An 18,608-nucleotide genomic window follows, 5' to 3' on the forward strand; every position below is an offset into this window, starting at 1 on the left:
CTTTGGGAGACACAGCAATGCTTCTCTTGCTGGTTCCTCCTGTCTGTTTGGGTTTTTTCCCCTACTCTCTACCCAGCAAAATAACTTGGGAAGCTGGAACACACAGGAAGGGCCTCTCTTGTCTTCCCAATTCATTACACACCTGAGTCTGCAGTCTTTGATGTTATTGCTCTGAATACTGATAAAACTTGAAGAACTTTAGAACATGTAAGTTATTGCAACCACTTCTTCCAGTTGTTCAACTGTCAATACCCTATTGAGTCAGCAATTATCTTGAACCTTTATTACCAGTTAAAGCAAAATAAAGGAAAAATTTTGCCATAATTATTTTTTATAAGGGCCTTCTGCAACTTCCCACTGCATATGTAAATTCACTTATGCTTGCTGGGTTTTGTAGCATTCCTGGAAGTATTGCTCCACATGTTTGTACTGTTATTTAAGATGCTGGTGAGGTACCCTGGTAAGGTTAGGATTTAGGAGGGAAAGTCCACCCAGAGATGCTTCTGCCCAAGCAGTGTCTAGTGATGCTGGCAGAACTTACCCTTCTGCACAGTATTACCCCTTTTTGCATTTGTAACAACATGGCTCTTTAACATACTGGAAGAAAAGGCTCTGCATTTAAAAATACCACAGGAGTAACGATTAAGAAAGCAAGTGCAGACGCCCAGCTGTTGAAAGCACAAGCAGGATGAGGTTGGGGGTGGGGGACATAATTAGCATTCTCCTCACGCCCTTGCCGCCTGCTCTAATCACAATGCAGGCATTATCAGCCAGCGTTGAATCTTTGTATTATTTCCAAGTTTCCTCTATTGTCAGTCATTGTGACAAAGCACAGGACAATCTGACACAATGATGAATCACTCCAGACATTGAGTTTTCACATGGCTGTCAGATGATCTCAGTAGGCTGTGTCACCTGAAAATGCCACAAGACCAAACCCCTGCTGTACTTCAGAACGAAAACGGAGTTTGGTATAAACTCCACTGATTCAGGGCATAAACACGGGAGTCTGGAGGGCTGGCTCAGCTTTCTCTTACCCAGGAAGTCTCTGCATTTTCATCCAGTGTGAATGAAATCAGAATCAGAGATCAGGATGTGTTAACATGTCTTGCATGCAAACCAGGGAGTTATGTTGTTTGGGGTTTTACATTAAATTCCTGCATGGGTGGATCTGTGCTGAGTGGGTTTTTAAAATACTTCTTCAAGATGTAATGCCCATCGAAGTAGAGGATATTTTATCCTAATAATTTCAGGTGCATATATAAAAATGAGTCCCTTGTAGTTTCTTTTTCCTTCACGGCAAAGTTATCTAGCAGGTTTTTATTTTCTGTGTGGGTCAGGTAAGATGGAGCTGCACTGATAACTGATTGATATATAGTCAAATGCAAATATGCTTGTTTAGGTACATGCCTTGCCTTCATGTATATGTGCTTGTCGGTGCTGTTGTGAGCCTAGCCCAGAAGAACATTGCTCTTTCCCACATTATTATTCACAAAGGCAGCTTTCTGAGTTATTTCTGCTCCTGCACAATATTCATGATAGCAATTTGATACCTTAGCAGTTTCAAGGTTATCAAGTGATTGAAAATCCTGCTGCTTACTTCAAGGTGTAACATATAAACTGTACTGCCATCCATTCTAGTAATATAATAGTTTTTCTTAATGCCTTTCATGAACTCCTGATTTAAAGTGTAAGCTAACTTCAGAAAGGGCTTATCAGCCCCAGACTTCACTGGGCTGCTCAGCTGCTGAATACATTCCCCTGAGTTTGTATCGCTGTGTGTAGCACTTAACCAGGCAATATTTAATCTCTTTCAGAGATATTGATACATCAGCTCCCGAAAGAGGACGTTGAACCACAGTCATAATGAGAAACAAAGAAGTGGTTATTTATCTCGCGTGTCCAAGGGCTAACACTCCTTGGATAGGAATCTCACGAGCAGGAATTGCAGATTGTAGATCACAGGGATTAACTTTATACCAAAGAGCAGCTACAGAGCCATATGATACAGTAGCGTTCATTAATGATGAACAAATAACTGCCCCTGGATGCTTAATGAGGACATTGAAGAAAAGCCCACCATTTCTCAACCTGTTATGGAGGCTCCCAGCCACCCACTGAATTTTGGCTGCAGATGTAGTTTGGGTGGTTTCTGATTGGTGGATTTTGTTGCTTGATGGAGTTTACATGGTGGCATCTGCTTAAGTAACAGATGTCTGTGCCACTAAGGTGCTATGTTCTCACTTTTTATATAGAAAGGAATTGCTTCTCAAAGAGTTTTTATTGTCTTTATGCAAATTAAAATACAAAATTCCTCTCCTTAAAGGATCCTCATTATAACAAGAACCTTAAATAATCATAAATACGTATGCAGCCTCATAAAATCTTTTGCTCTTTGGTTATCAAGGAAGTTCCTTCTGCGCTGCCAATTGTGCATGAAATTGGTTCTTATTTCAGCTACCAGTATGAAGATACTGGCTTTTATTCAGTGAAGCCCCACTGGATTTCTAAACAAATAGTGCAGAAGAGTTGTTTGTGCCAAAGTATTTCAAGGAGGAAATTTTGCATTCTGTTTCTTATGCAGTGCTAAAGAGTAAGATAGAGCTCTGTACTTATTCCCTGGGAGCTTGGTTTTAGAAATATATATGTTTTTTATCTTTCCTTTGTTGGTTTCCTTTAGTAGGCAAATGTGTGACGTCTTTACGGGTTCTTTATTTTTTTTTTTTAACCAGGGATTGAAATCTGTGAAGGAGTCATGCCTAGAAAAATGCCCACAGAGTCCAGGCTTCCTTGGGCTGAGTGTTAAAGTACCCAAGTCCTTACGTTTCTGGTTCGTCTCACACCATAACTTCATGTCAGGTATGACTTAGTGCCTTGCTCAGCACTGGATTCCCCATCTGTTCTGTTTATTTCCAGTGACAGAGAGGGATAAAGGACCTTTATTCTTTGCCCTATCTATATAAGGATCAAGCCAGATGCACCTTCAGGCAGGATTAAAAGGGTGGCTGCTCAGGGAGGCCACGGTCCCAGCCCATTTGCACAGGAGTGAAACCAGTCCCTGGTGCAGGTTAAGACTCAGTGTTTGGGGATTTTTCTCTTGTGGGCTATGCAGATCAGAACAACAACTCCTCATCTGGACAAAGTGATCCTTGATGAGGAATGTAAGATGAATGTGCTTAATACCAGAGTAGGGCATCTACCAGCCACTTCCAGGCCATTTACAAAAGAAAAGTATGGAGTGTAGTTGGCTTTGAAGGGCACCTGCCTCTTGCCCCATCATGCCCAGGCAGAACAAATTGCCCCACAAGGACCTCTGAGGTCAGCCTTGGCTGCCAGCCTCAGGGATGATTTGGCTGCTCCCACCCTTCCCTGCCATCCACAAAACTGGGGCAAGCTGGGCACAGGGATGCTGCTGAGGAGTGGATGTACCTACACGCTTTTCCTTCTTTCATCTGGGCCCAAAAATCACCAAACCTGTGGTAAACTTTAGACAAGTGGCTAAATTATTGCAGAGGGAAGGCTGGATAGGATCTGGTCTCATCATGTAGGTTGCGCTTTTAGAATATGTTGTATTGAGGGAAAATAAATTGAAAAAGAAAGTGAAGGGAACAGCAATATGATTATTGGTTTTTTCTGACCTGTGGGATGTGATGCCGTAGGAGGTAGAAGACTGTCTGTTCAATGTTTCAACAGGTAAACTTTATTTTAGATAGATATTTCTGATATCAGCTTTTCCTGGTGATATTTTATTCACATGTCTATCCAGCAGACTGAGTAAGGAGGTGGTGGATGTGCAGTGGATTAGTAACCTGGTGGCAACAACATTAGTAACATAGGAGGGTGCTTTATTCTATGCTTGTGCTCACATCTGTTTCACAAACATTACCAAGATAATCACATTCTTCCTGCATCTGCTTTGCTTTAGCTCACACAGATAATTCAAGGGCAATGCACCTTGTCTAAGCTAATTTTAAATACATGCCTCAAACACACAAAAAAAAGTGCTTGGTGAGTATTTTGACCCAATGCACTACATTAAAGTAAGTAGGTAAGCTGTAAATGCCTGAATAAAATTGGACAAAAATTGGCATTTGTCCAGCCATGTTTCTGAATGGCAGTTGTTTGAGTTTTAAACTTTCTCTTTATGTGAATATATATGAAATGACTGTGCAAACTGTATTCAAGTGTTCCAGTGAGAGCTCTGATACAAAATAAAATATACCATGCACAATGCTCTCTCAGGTCCAAGATGAGTCGTGGAACTGAGAGCTGACCTTTTCAGATAACTTACAGGCTATCAAAATTGCCTATGTGGGATCACACCTTTGAGATGATATACCTGATGTAGAGGAACTCAGAGCCCTGTGGGTCCAACTCACTGGGACTTTGCCCTGTGGAATCCAGACATGAACTCTTGAAAACTGGAATCATTCAGATGGTTGTTGAAAGTGAGGTTAAATGCAATTAAGCATAATTGATAAACATACTAAATGATGTACTTAGTAAAAGCAGAATATTAGAATCATAGAATCACAGAATGGTTCAAGTTGAAAGGGACATTAAAGGTCATCTCATACCCCCTGCCAGGGACAGAGACACCTTCCACTAGGCCAGGTTGCTCAGACTCCCATCCAGCCTGGCTTTGAACACTTCCACGGATGGGGCAGCCACAGCATCTCTGAGTAACAACTGCCAGGGCCTCACCGCACTCACTAGAAAGAACTTCTTCCCAATATCCAATCTAACCCTTCCCTCTTCAGTCTGAAGCCATTCCCCTTGTTCTGTCACTCCAGGCCCTTGTCCAAAGTCCCTCTTCAGTTCTCTTGGAGCCCTTTGAAGAACTAGAAGGCACTCTAAGTTCTCCCTGAAGCCTTCTCTTCTCCAGGCTGCTCTGCACAGAGCCTTGCACCTTCACTGAAGCTGTGCTTGTCTAAACTGCAGACATCAAAGCCAGGTTTGTGTGGTTAAGAAATAGCAGTGACCATCAGTCTCAGCAGCTTCTGTGAGGTACTGTGATCAGGTGATAATCTAAGGCATCAGAAGCTTAAAATGCTGCCTTCAGAGCCAGGAAAAAAGAGAATTTATGAAGGCATCATTAGCATTTCCTTTCCAAACTTCATGCAGATTTCTTGGAGGGACATATGCTGAGTGTCTTCTGTTAGCACTTGGAGTCTCCTTCTCAACACTGGCTACTGCCTGTCATCTTCCAAAACATGTGCCATATGGTTTTAGATAGCTGACAATACATTGGACACCATTCCACTCATGAGCTTGATTTCTTCTAATTATAACCCATTTTTAAATGTTGCTACTCCCAGTGATCAGTGGGATAAATAACTTTTAAAATATATTTTTCAATTTTACCTGTTTTCAAATACATTCACCTAACAGATTGAATCAGTAAAGTTTAACTTGTGTTTGACTAATGTTACATTAAAGTGCCCACTGACATAAAAGAACGAATACAAATGAGGATTTTACTAACTCCTGGGGTTGTACAGAGACAGCTCTGAGTCCCTCCTAACACCAAACTAGATTGTATGTAGAAGATCAACACTTGAAAACACAAGATGGTAAAGAGGAATCTGAAGCAGGTCTTTCTTCATCACCTTTCAATGCTAAAATACAGAACTGGGCATTTGAAAGAAAAGGCAACAGAAAGTGAGAAGAGAACACAAGTGATTTTATCTGCAATATAAAATTTATTTAATGCTATGTAAGATGTTCTATGATTTATTTTCTTTTACAACTGCTACATAGTCATAAGTCTGCTGCACAAATTTGACCTGAAAAGGGTCTTTGCTTTACCTTGGGCAACTGCATCAAATGCAGGGTGTTTGTCCCAGGGTTGAGAACTTCTGCAACAGTAGGAACACATGTTGGTTTGATTGTTCATCTCACACACATTGTAGCAGTGAGTTTCATGGAATAATTTTTAATTTACCATGGCATGAATGTGAGTTAATTTATGCTTATTTTATTTTCCACTGTTCTCACTTGTTCACATTGTTGTTATTTTGCTTTTTTGCCTTTCTGTCTCTGTTGTCCTTGCTGGTTTGCTATGTATTTTTTACCTTAAGATTTTTTTATAGCATTATAACTACTGTAATTCCTTGCAAAAAGTCAGTAGAATCCCAACAGTAATTAATCATTTAAATTAAAAGCAACATGTAATAGGAAAACTTAGGGTTATTCAGTGGTATTCAGAAATTGGCCAAATGCAATCTTGCCTGCAACCCTTGGAGCCGGACGTGGGAATTCCTCATGGCCACAGGAACAAGGAATAAAACACTCACACAAAACACTGCCCTGTCATTGGGAATAATAGGCAACAAATTGATACAGTCATTAGGGAACTGAAAATGAGAAGTATAGGAAACAGCAATTAAGCAATTTCAAGCCTAAACCATAACAGCGCAAGTGAAACTCCCCAGATGCCTTTGCAGCCTTTCAAATAATCACTGGATAAGTTTTCCAAGGGAAAAAAAAGTGTAGAAAAAAGGGAAAAAATAAAGTAAAACCACTGCATAAACTCAGAAAAACACAGAACTGCAAAATCAAATTACCAAGGGGAAACTCCCAATGGATGAAAGAGAAAAACACATGTGAGGACTGCGCAGTCCCCCTGGACAGTGGCTCAGGACATGGCTTTGCAGGGAGGAGCCATGCAGGGGCTCTGTGACCACCAGCCCTGTCCTCGAGCCCTGGGCTGTCCCCAAACACTGTGCCCTCCCAGGGACCTCCTCACTTTCAGCATGGGATTTCTGTAACTGTGTCATGATGGAGGAGATTCTCCTCTGGGAAACCCTACCAGGATCCTGCTGTCCTCCTGGTCCCTCAGCCTCTTCCCAAGCTTATACCCCATCAGTCTGATCCCCTCATGTCATGGTTGGCAGCCAGAGCATCCTGAAACACCCACATCTACACAGTCCAAGCCAGCTGATCTGGGCAGTTTGGCACCCAGGGAAGTGTCTTGAGTGGAAATTTAATGGCACTGCAGCCCCTTGGCTGACTCTCTGCTGGTGAGTTCATGTCTTGGTCATCAAAAGCAATACCCTCTGCTTTCCCAACCCTCTCAATCTATGCAGTTACTCGTTTACCCTTCTGAGCAGTCATGCAAGGGAAATCATTTGGTTGCCCTTGATGAACCCTCCAGGATAGTTCAGTATAGAAGTCCCGAGTCTCTGCCTGATGGTGAAAGAAATACTGGGCTTTAACAGGCTCTATATGGCCTGTGGTTTTCCTAATGATGACCTGAGTTGACGCCCTAACTCTGTGTGTGTTTAAGCTTTCCTGAGCACAGCCACATTTTTTGCCAGGCAATATTATCCACATGTGTGTTGTGAATTTGTGAGTTTTGTCCTGAAATCTTAAAGGTATTTCCAAACTAACTCCATGACTAAGGAGGACTCTGGCTGGGGGTCAGGCACTGCAAATGTCTCTTACCTGTTGGTGCAATGTCCAGTATGGAGGTAAAATTTTGTTTATCCATCTTGAACTGCAAAGCTACTTTGTATGGTCCCAGAAATCACCTTTTTTTTGGAGGAAAACAGCATTTGCAGACATGGGCCAACATCTATGCAGCACACATGCAGGAGGTGCATGCTTTCTGAAGGAATGGAACCATTACACACAGGCATATTACCCTGTATTTATTGTGAAATAAGTCTTGCCAGAAATGTGTCTTTTCAGGACCAGTAAGGCAGGGATGCAGTGGAAGGATTGATAACACCATAAGCAGAAAGTCATGGAAATTATTAAGCAAAAAGAAAAAAAAAAAGGGAAAAAAAAAAAGAGAAAATTAACTATCTGAAGTTCCAAATCTTAGCTTCAGGTAATGCAATCATCTGAATATCTATTTCTTCCCATTTGCATGATTAATTGACATCTTGTTAACTGCTCATTAGGGACACTGCAAATCAGCACGGAACAAAACAAACACTTTGCAAGGAAGAAGAGGGTCTCTAATTGTGAATTATACTGGAAACAAAACTGAGTTTTAAAAATACATTTAAGGAGTCAACCTGTGCTACAGGCCAGGTAAATTGGAGACTGGAAACTTTCTGAACTGCTGCTGGAGTGTCTATGGGGCAGCCTATGCTATACTTGAAATGCTGCTCTGACTTTGACATGACCTTCACTTTGCCAGGACCACACAAGGGCTGGGGTCAGTGCCTGAACAAGTGCTTTAGCTGCACTGTGGTTATCCCACTGTTGTAGTTTGGGATTATTATGTAAATTCTCTCCCCTGCCACTTAACTGCCCAGGCCAGCGGTTAACAAAAGAAGCAGTTAACTGTGATCGCTGGGGTGGGGGCAGGTTTGTCTCTTTTGGGTTTTTTTTGGATATTCTCCTCAGTCTTGGCTCGGCGGAAGGGGGGAGTGGGGACTCCAAGGAGGCAGGCTGCCCTGCTGGTTACTGCTGGGGTTTTTCCCTGGCTGTCTTGCCGCTGCCTACTTCAGACCACCTTTTCCTGCCGTGCTGCTGCCTGCCTTGGATTTGCTGCTGGTTGCTCGTACTTTTCTGCTTCTTGGACGGGGAACACAGGGGGAAGAGACTGAGTCCATCTGAAAGCCCACTGCTCGTCTGTTTCGCTGGAGAGGGACTGAAACTCACTCTGCAGCCAGCGGGCTGTGACAAGGACACTTAAGTATAACCTTTTCTCCCGGAGGAAAACCTGCTGGGTTTTGTTGTTGTTTTTTTTTCTCTTATGGTGTTGGGGAAGTGGGTTGCACTAGTCTGTTTACATATATATATATATATATATATAGCAGTTATCCTTCTTGTATTAAAATTCCTTTTCTTAAATTTGATAAAGAGTGGTGTGATTATTGAGGAGGAGGCCCCTCCCCTGCTTGTGGGTAAAACATTTTGGTTTTTCCCCTCAAACCGAGACATTTCTTGGCGCCCAACGTGTGGGGCTTGTAAACAAAGAAGGATAACTGCTATTTTGTGGCACCATGTGGGTCTTGAGCTTAGGGTTCATCAGGACCATCCTGTATAATATATTGGCTTTTTGTTGGTACAAATTCATGCCAAAAGGAGCGGCAGGTTTAAGTCTTATCAACAAATCAATGAGCAAAACTCAAATAGCCGCAATTATTATTGAGTTCTTACTCTGGATTTATGGTGCCATGAATTCGATGCCTTTGGATGTCATGTGGGTGGTGCTCTCCAGGCTGTTTTCCTGCCGCAACCTAAGCTGCTACCTCTGGGGATTCAGTGATAATAGTACGGACCCTTGGGAAGGAACAAAGGGGAATCTCTTCTCCCAACCCTTTGTCCATTCCCCATTCAAGTCTGCTACAACAGCTTTTGAGATGTTTAAATTCTCCCTGGATGCCAGAGATATCTTGCTCTTTATGGTTTTTCTGCAGGGTTGTATCCCTGCAGCTTACAGAATGTTTGAAGGTAGGGCCAGGGTTTTTCCAGAATGCATTCAGAAACCTAGCCCAGTGAAGGGGGAAAAGCGAGAGAATAAAACCCCTGATGCCACAGTGAAGGGAGAAAAGGATGAGGCTAAACCAGGAGGACAGGCCAAGCCTATGGAAGTTGCCCCTATTCAGAAAAGGAAATATAAGACCAAATTAGACCATCCAGCAGACGATGAGGGGGCTGCTGCACCTCCACAGCAAGCAGACCCAGAGCCTGAGATCATCACTGAGTCATTGTCATTTGATAATCTCCGTAGTTTGCGGAAAGACATTGCTCGACACCCGGGTGAGCCCATCCTGACTTGGTTGATCCGAGTTTGGGACCTTATGGGTGAAACCTTACAACTGGATGGTGCTGAAGCCAGGTTTTTGGGGGCTCTGGCCCAGGACGTGGCTATTGAACAGGTGTTCGTGAGGGAATCAAAGCCCCTTTCACTCTGGGCACGACTTCTAACGAGTGTAAGAGAGAAGTTTGTTTATAGAGAAATCCTGCAGGAACATCATATTAGGAAGACTTGGAAGACGATGGAAGAAGGAATTTTACGTCTGAGGGAGATGGCAATGATGGACGTGCTTTTTGGAAGAGGTGGGCAAGCCAATAATGACCCTGACAAGGTCAGATGCACACCACATATGTGGTGGGACCTTTCACGCTCGGGGCCAGCTGAATACACCGATTTCCTGGCATCCATGTATAGGGAAGAGAACCATGAAACAGTGGGCGCTGTAGCAAATAAGCTCCGGATATATGAAGGCATGACCCACAGCCCAATGCAGGCCCGTATTTCTGCTGTAGAGACATTGGTTGAGAGTCTCAAGACGCTGCCTGCAGAGGTAAAAGCGATCAGAGAGGAAATTAGGGAAAGTCTCCAAGTGGCACCAGTGCGAATGAGAACCTCTGAAGTCAGAGCCAGACGCCCCCCAGCCAGAGGAAGTGGACAGACCTCACGAACTGAGATGTGGTACTTCCTGGCCAAACATGGAGAAGACATGGGACGGTGGGATGGGAAACCCACCCGTGCCCTTGCAGCCCGAGTACAAGAACTGAAGGAGAATGGAAGAAGGTCAGTGAGAGTAAGTGCAGTCCCAGTTTCCCACGGGCAAGAATCTGACCCACAGGAGGGCACCTCCCAGGTGTACTCATCGAGAAAAGGTTCTGACCGCTATGACCAGGATCAGTGTTAGAGGGGCCTTGCCTCTAGCCAGGTAGAGGCACGGGACAACCGTGTCTATTGGACTGTGTGGATTCGATGGCCTGGTACATCAGACCCACAAAAGTATAAGGCTTTGGTTGATACTGGCGCTCAATGCACATTAATGCCATCAGGACATGTGGGCTCAGAAACTATTTCTATTTCTGGGGTGACAGGGGGATCTCAAGAGTTGACTGTGCTAGAAGCTGAAGTGAGCTTGACAGGGAGAGATTGGCAGAAACACCCCATTGTGACTGGTCCAGCCGCCCCATGTATCCTGGGCATTGACTACCTCAGGAATGGATATTTTAAGGACCCAAAGGGGCATAGATGGGCTTTTGGAATAGCCACTGTACAGACAGAAGGGATTGAACAATTGAACTCATTGCCAGGTCTCTCAGAAAGTCCTTCTGCTGTTGGACTGTTGAAAGTTGAGGAACAGCAAGTGCCAATTGCCACCACGACAGTGCACCGTCGGCAATACCGAACGAACCGTGATGCTGTGATCCCCATCCATAAGATGATCCGTGAACTGGAGAGCCAAGGGGTGGTCAGCAAAACCCACTCACCCTTCAACAGCCCCATCTGGCCTGTGCATAAGTCTGATGGAGAATGGAGATTGACTGTGGACTATCGTGGCTTGAATGAAGTTACCCCACCGCTGAGTGCCGCTGTGCCGGACATGCTGGAGCTCCAGTATGAACTGGAGTCCAGGGCAGCAAAGTGGTATGCCACTATTGACATTGCTAATGCGTTCTTCTCCATTCCTCTGGCACCAGAGTGCAGGCCACAGTTTGCTTTTACCTGGAGGGGCGTGCAGTACACCTGGAACCAACTACCCCAGGGGTGGAAACACAGTCCCACCATCTGTCATGGACTGATCCAGACTGCACTGGAGAAGGGTGAGGCTCCAGAACACCTGCAATACATTGATGACATCATTGTGTGGGGGGACACAGCAGAAGAGGTTTTTCAGAAAGGAGAGAAAATCATCCAGATCCTTTTGGGAGCTGGCTTTGCCATCAAACGGAGTAAGGTTAAGGGACCAGCCCAAGAGATCCAGTTCCTGGGAGTGAAGTGGCAGGATGGACGCCGTCAGATTCCAACAGAAGTCATCAATAAGATCACAGCAATGTCTCCACCCACCAGCAAAAAGGAAACACAAGCCTTCCTGGGTGCCATAGGGTTCTGGAGGATGCATATCCCAGCATACAGTCAGATCGTAAGCCCTCTCTACTTGGTAACCCGTAAGAAGAATGATTTCCACTGGGGCCCTGAGCAGCAACAAGCCTTTGACCAGATTAAGCATGAGACTGCTCAGGCTGTAGCCCTTGGACCAGTCAGGACAGGACCAGACATACAGAACATGCTCTACTCCGCTGCCGGGAATAATGGCCTGTCTTGGAGCCTTTGGCAGAAGGTGCCTGGTGAGACTCGAGGCCGACCACTTGGATTCTGGAGCCGAGGCTACAGAGGATCTGAAGCCAACTATACCCCCACAGAGAAAGAGATCCTAGCCGCCTATGAAGGAGTTCAAGCCGCCTCAGAGGTGATTGGCACAGAAGCACAGCTGTTTCTGGCACCTCGACTACCAGTGCTGAAGTGGATGTTGTCAGGACAGGCTGCCTCTACACATCACGCCACTGATGCTACCTGGAGCAAGTGGATTGCCCTGATTACGCAGCGCGCCCGTATAGGAAAATCAAATCGCCCTGGGATCCTGGAAATCATCACAAACTGGCCTGAAGGTGAAAATTTTGGTCTAGCAGATGAAGAGGAAGAGCAGGTGACACGTGCGGAAGAAGCTCCACCATACAATCAATTGCCAAAAGAGGAAATACGCTACGCCCTCTTCACCGATGGCTCCTGTCGCATTGTAGGGACTAATCGCAAATGGAAAGCAGCTGTATGGAGTCCCACACGACAAGTTGCAGAAGCTACTGAAGGAGAAGGTGGGTCGAGTCAGTTTGCAGAGCTTAAAGCCGTGCAGTTGGCCCTGGACATTGCTGAACGAGAGAAATGGCCAAAGCTTTACCTCTACACCGACTCATGGATGGTGGCCAATGCTCTCTGGGGATGGTTAGACCGATGGAAGAAAACCAATTGGAAACGCAGAGGGAAACCCATCTGGGCTGCCGATATATGGCAAGATATTGCCACCCGAGTAGAGAAGCTGATTGTGAGAGTCCGCCACGTAGACGCACACGTGCCCAAAAATCGGGCCAATGAGGAACATCTCAACAACCAACAGGCAGACCGAGCTGCGCAAGTGAAAGTATCACAGACAGATCTGGACTGGCAGCACAAGGGAGAGCTGTTCTTGGCTCGATGGGCCCATGATGCCTCGGGCCATCAGGGCAGAGATGCCACTTATAAATGGGCACGAGATCGAGGGGTGGATTTAACCATGGACATTATCTCTCAGGTTATCCACGACTGTGAGACATGTGCTGCCATTAAGCAGGCTAAGAGAGTGAAGCCCCTGTGGTATGGTGGGCGCTGGGATAAGTATAAGTACGGGGAGGCCTGGCAGGTTGACTACATCACACTGCCACAGACCCGCCAAGGCAAGCGCTATGTGCTCACCATGGTGGAAGCAACCACAGGGTGGCTGGAGACACACCCAGTGCCTCACGCCACTGCTCGGAACACCATCCTAGGCCTGGAAAAACAAGTGCTGTGGCGACATGGCACCCCAGAACGAATTGAGTCAGATAATGGAACTCATTTCAAAAACAGCTTAGTTGCTACCTGGGCGAGAGAACATGGCATTGAGTGGGTGTATCATATCCCCTACCATGCACCAGCTGCCGGGAAAGTTGAGCGGTGTAATGGACTGTTGAAAACCACTTTGAAGGCGTTGGGTGGAGGGACTTTCAAACACTGGGATCAACACTTAGCAAAGGCTACATGGCTAGTCAACACTAGAGGCTCTGTCAATCGAGCCGGCCCTGCCCAATCAGAACCCCTTCACACTGTAGATGGAGACAAAGTCCCTGTAATACACCTGAGAGGTATGCTAGGGAAAACAGTCTGGATCAACCCTGCCTCAGGCAAAGGCAAACCCATTCGTGGGGTTGTCTTTGCTCAAGGATCTGGTTCCACCTGGTGGGTGATGCAGGAAGATGGAGAGACACGATGTATACCTCAAGAGGAACTTATCTCTGGGTAAACGACTCATATTACTGTATTTGTAAACACTTAATTATTTGAAAGAAAATTTAAGTTTAATGTAGAGTATCGGCATGGAAGAGAATTTAGGGGTGGATAATGTTGTAGTTTGGGATTATTATGTAAATTCTCTCCCCTGCCACTTAACTGCCCAGGCCAGCGGTTAACAAAAGAAGCAGTTAACTGTGATCGCTGGGGTGGGGGCAGGTTTGTCTCTTTTGGGTTTTTTTTGGATATTCTCCTCAGTCTTGGCTCGGCGGAAGGGGGGAGTGGGGACTCCAAGGAGGCAGGCTGCCCTGCTGGTTACTGCTGGGGTTTTTCCCTGGCTGTCTTGCCGCTGCCTACTTCGGACCACCTTTTCCTGCCGTGCTGCTGCCTGCCTTGGATTTGCTGCTGGTTGCTCGTACTTTTCTGCTTCTTGGACGGGGAACACAGGGGGAAGAGACTGAGTCCATCTGAAAGCCCACTGCTCGTCTGTTTCGCTGGAGAGGGACTGAAACTCACTCTGCAGCCAGCCGAGCTGTGACAAGGACACTTAAGTATAACCTTTTCTCCCGGAGGAAAACCTGCTGGGTTTTGTTGTTGTTTTTTTTTCTCTTATGGTGTTGGGGAAGTGGGTTGCACTAGTCTGTTTACATATATATATATATATATATATCAGTTATCCTTCTTGTATTAAAATTCCTTTTCTTAAATTTGATAAAGAGTGGTGTGATTATTGTGGAGGAGGCCCCTCCCCTGCTTGTGGGTAAAACATTTTGGTTTTTCCCCTCAAACCGAGACACCCACAAGTCTTTACACTGATATTAGAGATTTGGAAACCAATGAGTACACGAAAACCCGCTTGGAATACTCAGATGGAAGGAACTGGCAACAGACAGAGCTTATTTCTCTTTGTTGCACTACTGCAGCACCTGGCTGCTTTGGTAATAAAACAGAGTTGTAGTAAATAATAGTTATATGCATAAGTAAGGAAGGGCTTTAGCTATCAACTTCCATTCATTCAATAGGACTAAAGTTGTTATATCCCCTTTGTAGTTAAAGAACATGGCAAGTGTTAGCAAAAGCCTCATGCAATGCTTTGTATATGTATGGGTGGTGTCGTGAGGTTGTGACTGTGATTAATGAATTGCTGGTTGTGGCTCTTCCCAACTATGGGAACCTTCTGACTCCCTGGGAAGTTTCTACCATGGCTGCCTTTGCAAAGGAACCAGTACTGGGAGCGCTGGGTGACCATTCTGCCCTCCCATGCTCAGTCCTTGGCCAGGAGAGGCAACAATCCCTTAATGCTCTTGCACATTGCAGCACTGGTATTATGAGATTTCTCTCCCTGCTGCAGCCTGGTGGTTCCAGTGGGAATTCTGACTAAATGGCTTTTATTTTTTTCATGCACCAGAGAGTAATTTAATTTGTTTTCTCTCTTGCTTGTTTTGTATTGCTGCAGCAGGAAGGACAGCGACTGATAAAGGGAGAAAGCCAGAGAGTTGCAGCAGTGATTTTCATTTTATTTATGGTGATGCTGTGTAACAAAATGTCAAAATAGATCTCAGTGCTGGCAATTTTGCTGCTTCTTGATCTCAGGCTGGCACTTTGGAGCTCTGTGCTCCACCTTCTGTGAGTAGCAGTGCCTGAGCAGAGGGATCAACCTGCATCGGATGAGTGGGCAACTCTCAAGTAAGCAAATGTGAAAACAAAACAGCAAACAGTTTATTTTTCTTGGAGGAGACATCTCAGGCTAAATCTTGATCTCCTGAAAACTGAAGTCAAAGGAATGAGTCCTGTGAATAAAGAGAGAGAAGCCTGGGAACTAGAGACATAGCAAAATCCTCCCAAAGGAGAGTATGAGAAATATTATAACTGAAAACAGAAATACCTGGCTTCTGTTACAAACTTTTCCAACTAGTCCCCAATTTGCATGACAGGTGAGCAGTGAATCAGGTGAGCAGTGATCCATAAAAACCTTACTGAAGGGGACAAGGAACATTAGAAAACCACTGGCCTGAACAACCAGCAAGGTATCAGTGGTGATGACTGTCCACTTGAACAAAGGAAAAACGTAGTGAGCTGGAAGCCAGAATCAGTTATATCATTAGCTTCTTGAAAACCACTATTACAAAGATGCACCTCCTATTCACTGCCCTGCCTGGACATGCATTGTATTTTATTAGAAGAAAGAAAAATAATTTAAAAAGCACATAAATAAATACTGAACAAGAATAACCAAAGAACAATGGAGACAGAGAATAGTCATGACTTCTTTTTAAGTCAAGGAAGGTGTTTCCAAACTGCAAATAAAAACAACATGTTAGTACCTATTCAAAGAGGGACAACATAATGGAATGGATATGTCAGCCTTGCTTTTTTTTTTTTTTTTTAGGTTTTTATTTTAATTGCACACTGCTGGAGGAAGCAGTGACAACACCATTTTTGTTAATACTGAGGGCACGATGCAAGTATTGCCACTCTGGTTTAAACTTTTGATGTCCTCCAGAGACTGCAGGAGGAAATGACTTTGATGGATCACAGTTGCACTTGAAACCGAGCTGCGAAAGATTAGCGTGTCTCAGGCACAGAGATTCCACTCACCTGATTTTTTTGTTGTTCTGATGAGATAATTTTTCTAATTAACCTCGATAACATTTCCAGACACACAGGCCTATCCACACATAGATGGAAATACATTCTCAAATGGACATTTCACTTCTACCCATGGTTTCTAGTACTGATTAAGGAATTTTAACACCTTGGTGGCCAGCTGATTTGTTTGGGAAACTAAAGCTGAACCTCTTTCACAGAAGCAGAAGTTGCCCATAAAAGCCTTTAGAAGAAATTCATGTTTCCATGGGCACTGGAGTGTTTTGTATACGCTGATTGAATGAGAGCAATATGGATTAGGAGCAACGTGTGTGTCAGGGCCAATCTCTGTTTATTCCTCTTTCAGTGCTTATCAAGGAAGTCAATGATGCTGTTCTTTGCTGAGCAGAGTCTGAACAACTGCAAAAACAGTTTGAAAGCCAAAGCATGCCAGAAACAGGGTCCTTTGGAAATGTTCAGTGTCTGACCTTTATCCCTCACACCATCACACTTAGGAATAGGAAGAACCATCTCATAATCCCACTGAACTCACTGAAAATCATCCTGGAAGCAAAAGAAACCATTCCCCGTGCTCTCATCTACTTTGTTCAGGTTTAAAATCACTCAAGTGCCCAGACAGGAGTTTTTCAGAGCTTTCTTGAGTCTCTTGTCTGGCTTTACACCAGCAGTGACTTTCTACTACATAGAGCTGGAAAAGCAGTTCACTTCCCCAAAGGAGCTGTGACACCTGGGAGAAAGAGCAAGTAACTCCCTGGCCATCCTTTCACCACATCCTTTGCACCTGCTGTAGATGAACCAAGGCAAGAGATGCTCTGAAGGGCTTTCCCAGGGTGCTTGCTGGAGCTCATGTTTTCTTCTGTCACCTGAAAGATGCTAAAGCTTGCTGAGGATGCCATATAAAAAATCTAATTTGTTATCTAGGCTCAAATGCAATAAATGTGAACTTATTCCTAACCATTGATCATATTTCCTCGTATCTGACTGTGGTGTTACCAACAGAGCAGTGTTTTAAAGGGTCTGCAACACCATGTCATAAACCTGCAGGCACAGGAACTGAGAATCTGTAATATTGCTAACAACCTGTATTTTCCCCTGGAGCAGGGGATTTAGATTTATGGAGAAGTTTTACCGGCTAAACAGAGTTTATGAGAGGGGCAATGTATATGTAAGGTTTATGAAGACATCAGTTTAAAGACATCACAATTTTTTTTTCTCCCTTCAGAGGTTATGCTGGTACCAATCTGCCTTTCTCCTTCTCAAAAAGAGCCCACTTCATTTTTTGCTGCAGCTGAGTTTGTACAAAGTCAATACTCAGCTGTCCAGTTCCATGGGATTTTATAGGTCTCTCAATATGTGGTAAAATGTCCAGTTGTTATGGATGAGCATGACTTTGTTAGGCAGAAGTGATCCCTCTGTTGAATTGGCTTTCTCTACCTGTAGCAAGTTTTTGTGGTTTTCTTCCCAAAGAAGTCAATGTCACTGTCCATTTCTGAGCTGGTTTTACAAAGATTCTAAAATTAAAGTGTTTTAAAACTAAAGCATGCCAATGCTCAGAAATTACTTATTTAAAACTCAACTGTGCCACTGATCTGAACACGCTGATGTGGAGGTGCTATTCACTCAAGCCCAAGACACAATCCTCATGGTGCTTCACTAAATAATTTGCAAAAATTTCAGATCTGGTACTATGTATACATATTTTTTGCTCAGTGGGTGTAACACAGCTCTGAGATTGTGTTATATTTTTCAGACAATGGTGAAGGGTTTTGTTTCACTTTGCTCATTTCTGAGGCATACAGTCTTTCTACCTCGTCAGCCTTCGCCATAGTTTTTAAAGGATGCAGGCAGAGAAAGAACAGATGGAAATAATGATAATTGCTTACTTTGAACACTGGGAGAAATGCACAATGCCTATAAGGTCTCATCCAAAGTTAATGGAATGACTATCAATCTATTGTACTTACGGTGCATCCATTACTGTAGGCTCTGAGCACCTCAGCAGCTTTCAGGAATTTATCCTCAGGACTGTGTGAGGTGGGGAAGCACATTTTCCCCCATTTCATGGAGAGAAAGACTTTTTGTGCTTCCCAAGGTCATACACAGCAATGGAGCAGAAATTGAAGCTGAGTGTTTCAAGTTTTTTAGTTGCCTTGTGGTACCCAGATCCCACACGGCCTGAACCACAGCACCCCTGGAGCACTGAGCAGTCCCAAAA

At 44.3% G+C, this 18,608-nt stretch overlaps 1 protein-coding gene across 1 annotated transcript in view; it reads right to left on the reverse strand.

Annotated features, from left to right (window-relative positions):
• Nucleotides 1-15,401: 15,401 nt before the first annotated feature.
• LOC139674985 (histamine N-methyltransferase-like) overlaps nt 15,402-18,608 on the reverse strand; it is a 44,082-nt gene continuing 40,875 nt past the window's right edge. The window contains exon 8 of the transcript XR_011698394.1: nt 15,402-15,576. The gene's annotated coding sequence lies outside the window, so the exon portion shown is untranslated. The remainder of the gene's footprint in view (nt 15,577-18,608) is intronic.

This window comes from Pithys albifrons, chromosome 8 (genome assembly GCF_047495875.1).
Source record: "Pithys albifrons albifrons isolate INPA30051 chromosome 8, PitAlb_v1, whole genome shotgun sequence".
Taxonomy (NCBI): domain Eukaryota; kingdom Metazoa; phylum Chordata; class Aves; order Passeriformes; family Thamnophilidae; genus Pithys; species Pithys albifrons.